We start from the raw sequence: 6,000 nt of genomic DNA, 5'->3' as shown, positions 1-6,000 counted from the left end.
CGGTTCATTCAACTCAACTGAACATATTGGATGAACAGTTTTTTGACTCTGGGTATATTCAAAGGAATCAACTACTTTCAATTGCTTATTACCGCATTATGTACATTATTTTACTATTCATCTGTCCGACAGACATCTGTCTGTCTATCTACGTAGCTGTCCATCTGTCTATCCATCATCTGTCCATCCATCCATCCATCCATCCATCCATCCATCCATCCATCCATCCATCCATCCATCCATCTATCTATCTATCTATCTATCTATCTATCTATCTATCTATCTATCTATCTATCTATCTATCTATCTATCTATCCGTTGTTCTACCATCTTCTGCCTATCTATCATTCTACCTAGCCAACTAGCCATCGTCCATGTATCTGTCTATTTGTCTATCTGCCATCCATCTGTCTGTCCACCCATCCATGCATCTATCCCTCCATTTATCCATCCATCTATCTACCTATCCATCCATATGTCCATCTTTCAACCTAGCCATATTCTATCTATCTATCTATCTATCTATCTATCTATCTATCTATCTATCTATCTATCTATCTATCTATCTATCTATCTATCTATCTATCTGTCTAGCTATCTAGCTGTCCATCCATCCGTCTATTCATCTATCTACCTAGCCATCCGTCCATCTATCCGTTGAACTAGCCATCGTCTATTTATCTGTCTATTCGTCTATTTACCTAGCTGTCCATCTGTCTATCCATCATCTAGCTACCTAGCCATCCGTCTGTCTGTCCACCCATCCATGCATGCATCACTCCATTCATCCATCCATCTATCCATCCATTACAGCCCTAGACATGTTATATAAAATCTGATGCAATAGCAATAAGCTGTATTGACAGTACCAGCATTCCATTGGAGCTGACTGTTTATTTATGGGAGGAGCCGTGGCCTTGGCCTTGCTGGATGATACACTGACCGGCGGGTTTATCAGCGAGGGGCCTGGCGGTGGTGCTACACATCTCTCAGAAGGGCTCGGCCGGCCTCCATCACTCCATCACACCGCAGCCGGTCATGCCATGAAGCCCATCATTTCTAATAAGCCTTATCAGCCGGGGTTAAGCGCTCTGTAATGGCACTGCAGAGCACGAGCCTGACACTATAGAAGTGTGGGGAAAGAAACCAATCAGCTTCTATCAATGTCACAGCTAACTCACACACACTCTCACACACTCACACACAAACATACACACTCACACATTCGGCTGCCATTGTGTTGCTAACCTCATTCTCACTTAATTGGCAGGTTTGGTTGGTTGGTATTTACAGTGGCTTGCAAAAGCATTCATACTACTTGAGCTTTTCCACATTTTGTCACCTTACATCCACAAACTTAAATGTATTTTATTGAGATTTTAAGTGATAGGCACAAACACAAAGTATTGCATATGTGTGAAGTGGAACGAAAATGATACATGGATTTTAAAATTTTTATCAAATAAAAATAAAAAAAGTGTGACTTGCAAAAGTATTCAGCCCCCCAACAGTTTTTCTGCATCCATCTTGCCATTAACTCTGACCATCTTCTCTGTCTGTGCTGAAAAAAAGAATCCCCACAGCACAATGCTGCCAACACCATGTTTCACAGTGGGGATGGTGTGTTCAGGATGATGAGCTGTGTTGCTTTTCCTCCCCATATAGCGCTTTGCATTTCGGCCAGAGAGTTCAACACTGGTCTCATCTGACCACAGAAACTTTTTCCACTGCAACTGCTAACAGCAATTTATATGTTTCTTTAATAATTCTTTATATAATAGCTGTCCTGTATACAGATTCTCCCCCCTGAGATCTCTGCAGCTCCCTCAGAGTGACCATGGGCCTCTTGGCTGCTTCTCTGACCAGTGCTCTCCTTGTTTGATCTGTTAGTTTGAGTGGATCATGGCCATGGTTTGCAGGTTAGAATACTTTTTACTTGGCTATTTTTGGATGATGGATTCTACAGGTGCTCAAAGCTTGGGTCATGTTTTTATAACCTACCCCTGCTTTAAACTTCATCTCCACAACTTTACCTTTGACCTGTTTGGTGAGTTCCTTGGTCTTGGTCATGATGCTGTTCACTAGTGTGCACACAGCTGCAGGACTCTATTAACTAATTAAGTGACTTTTGTAGGCAGTTGATTGCGCTTAGATTTTTATTTGATAAAAAATGTGAAAACCAGGTATCATTTTGGTTCCACTTCACATTTATGCTATACTTAAAATCTCAATAAAATACATTTAAGTTTGTGGTTGGAAGGTGACAAAGTGTGGAAAAGTTGAAGGGGTTTGAATACTTTTGCAAGCCACTGTATGTGGCAAAAGGCGGAACAAGAACCAGCGGTGAAAGCAAACCCTGGTCTGTATTAAAAGGGTAGTGTGAAAATCCCCTAAAATCACTTGTTGCTACGAAAGTTGTGGTTAAAAATTGTGCCCTTCCTAAAGGAAATGACTGGTAATGACTTTCGTACCTTTTTGGTTAACATAGAAGACACTCAGACTGTCTTTTCTCTTCTGTTATCATCCCTCTCTCTCTCTCTCTCTCTCTCTCTCTCTCTCTCTCTCTCTCTCTCTGGAAAAGGCTTTTAGGGAGGGGCACAGGATCAGTCTGCAGACAGTTCTAAAAAATAATGACTCGGCCATAACCTGTTGCTATTAGCGAGCTCCTTTCATTTGCATTATTTATGCAGGAAAATCCGTCCTGTTGCTTTTTAAAGCTCGCATTATGTTAACAAGGAGGAAAAAGTCGCCGCTCCTCCGCTCCTCCGCTCCTCCGCTCCTCCGCTCCTCCTGCACAATGAAGAATTGATCCGGGCAGGATGGGCCGCTTTTAACCTTCATTTTTAAAACCTCCATTAATGCTCCCTGCGAGCGGCGCTGCACTTTCCCAGCATGCATCAGCTCTAATGGCACAGTGACAGAGGCCCGGGCAGCAGGTCTGGAATGTGTGTCACCGCCAATCCAGAATCTAAAGGGCGTGAAATTTCTCTCTTTATCAGCCTCTCTCTCTCTCTCTCTCTCTTTCTATCAGTCTCTCTCTCTATCAGCCTCTCTCTCTCTCATTTGCTATCTCTCTCTCTCTTTCTATCAGCCTCTCTCTCTCTCTTTCTATCAGTCTCTCTCTCTATCAGCCTCTCTCTCTCTCATTCGCTATCTCTCTCTCTCTTTCTATCAGCCTCTCTCTCTCTCTTTCTATCAGTCTCTCTCTCTATCAGCCTCTCTCTCTCTCATTCGCTATCTCTCTCTCTCTTTCTATCAGCCTCTCTCTCTCTCTTTCTATCAGTCTCTCTCTCTTTCTATCAGTCTCTCTCTCTATCAGCCTCTCTCTCTCACTATCTCTCTCTCTCTCTTTCTATTAGTCTCTCCCTCTTTCTATCAGTCTCTCTCTTGCTCGCTCTTTTTCTCATTTTCTCTCTATCAAATTCTCTATATTTCTCCCTCTTTGTATCAGTCTCTCTCTTGCTTGCTCTTTTTCTCATTCTCTCTTTCAGTCTCACTCTATCACTCTTTCTATCAATCTTCTTTCTCTCTTTGTATCAGTCTCTCTCTCTCTTGCTCGCTCTTTTTCTCATTTTCTCTCTAACAATTTCTCTATATTTCTCTCTATTTCTATCAATCTCTCTCTCTTTGTATCATTCTCTCTCTCTCCTGCTCACCCTTTTTTCTCTTTCCCTATCAATTTCTCTATATATCTCTCTCTTTCTATCAGTCTCTTTCTCTTTCTTGCTCTTTTTCTCATTCCCTCTCTATCAATTTCTCTCTTTCTATCAATCTCTCTTTTGCTCGCTCCTTCTTTGATTATCTATCTATCTATCTATCTATCTATCTATCTATCTATCTATCTATCTATCTATCTATCTATCTATCTATCTATCTATCTATCTGTCTGTCTGTCTGTCTGTCTGTCTGTCTCATTCTCTCTTTATCACCCTCTCTCTTTTTATCATTTTCTCCCTTTTATATAAATCTCTCTCTTTCTATCACCCTCATTCTCTCTCTTGCTTGCATTCTCTTTCTCAATCTCTCTCTTTCACTCTGTCAGTCTCTCTCTATCTCTCTCTGTCTCTCATCTTTCTATCAGCCTCTCTCTCTGTTTCTAGTAGGGGTGGACGATGTGGCCCTAAAATAATATCACGATATTTACCGGTATTTTCTTGATAGCGATACTCTTGGTGATATGACAAAAAACAGAATAAAAAAATGTATACATATTTCAAGAATACACTACTACAAAATGAAAATGTAATTTTTATTTAATTACATACGTAATTACATATCAGATTTGTAACAGAAGTGAATGATCCAGAATGTCATGATACTAATAATACTAATAATGCACTCCAAATATCTCCATATATACAAGATTAAAGTAAAATAAATTATATTGGACAGATATAATCTGTTTCTAGTAGATATATAATGGGGAAATGAGAACAGTGTTCAGCATCTTCATTCTCTCTTGCTTGCTCTCTATTTCTCTCTCTCTTCCTGTATAGGTTATGAGGTGTTATCTTGTGAGTGAGGTGATATGAATTATCAGAATTGGATGGAGGCCTGATATAGTTGGTGTATAGATGGATGGGTTTTTTTCTATTTCTGATGTTGTGAAGACATTTAACATTTCTCGAGCCACATTGTCTTAATATAATATGGAAGTATGCCAAAGCTCACAGTAGACAGGGCAGTGCAGTGGGTGGTAATGGTTTTCACTGAGGATATCTGGCTGGGATTATCTGTGCATACAGACAAACGACTCTTACAGAAATTCAGAAATACACATCTACATTCATTAACACATATTATACCACAGGTCAGTGCAGTGACATTTCAGTATATAACCAAGGCTTTTACTAAAAAAAAAACAAAAAACAAAAGGTTCTTTTTAAAGGAGTATTGTTGTTCACTAATAAGTGTAGAGGTATCTGTGGCTAAAGGATCTCACAGTACGTCAGCAGACCTCAGCACTGTCATAAACCACAAGCAGTAAACAGCAGGGACGTGTTTACGCTCTTAAACAGAAAAAAGGGGTGAAATCAGATTTCAGAGCAGTTCATTCCACACCAGACCAATTTCTCTGAACCCAGCTGCACTTATCAGAACAGACAGGCCTGCGGAGGACCGGGTCACAGCCACGAAATCCCATTTGTGCGCAGCATACACAAATTTGCTGATAATCGCTCTAAACCCAGGTTAACACAAACAGGAAACAGGGTGTCTAATCAATGGCGGAGGGCGGAACACAGAGTCCGCATTGATCTGAATTATTGAACTCGATATCCACATGATACATGCGTTCCACGGCAGGGAACATCAATATGATAAAAACACACAGCAGCCTGCAAGGTGAAAAAGAGGAGAACACTGTGTTTGAACAGCATCCCAGACTGATGTACTGCTTTCAATGATGTCAATGTGACAGTGACGAGCAGTGCATGAAAACTGTAGTGACTTTTATTAGATTGTAGACAGCATGTACCCAAGATATTTCATGTTTTATCTTTGCAAATAAAAAAGTCTCCACCTGGATTTAAGTGAGTAAATGGTGTGGGGTTGGTTGGTTGATGCTGCAGTTGGTTTGCAGGTTTAGGTTCAGCAACAGTATGTGCTGAAAGAATGAGGTCAGCTGACTACCTGAATATACTGAATATAGATCAGGTTATTCCATCAATGGATTTATTTTTTCTTTCCTGATGAACACGGACACATTCCAAGATGACAATATCAGGATTCATGGGGCTGGAATTGTGAAAGAGTGATTCAGGGAGCATGAGATCATCATTTTCACACATTTACGAGATTACGAGAGTTCACCACAGATTTTAACCTCACTGAGAATCTTTGGGATGTGCTGGATGGAGAAGAGCTGCTTTGTGCAGTGGTCAGACTCTACCAACATCAATGCTGCTGAAAGATTGATCTTGGTGAAAAAGTAATGCAACACTGGATTGAAATAAATCTTGTGACGTTGCTGAAGCTTATTGAAACAATGCCACAATGATA

This window comes from Astyanax mexicanus, chromosome 23, assembly GCF_023375975.1.
Source record: "Astyanax mexicanus isolate ESR-SI-001 chromosome 23, AstMex3_surface, whole genome shotgun sequence".
NCBI lineage: Eukaryota > Metazoa > Chordata > Actinopteri > Characiformes > Acestrorhamphidae > Astyanax > Astyanax mexicanus.
Note: the sequence above shows the minus strand (reverse complement) of the source record.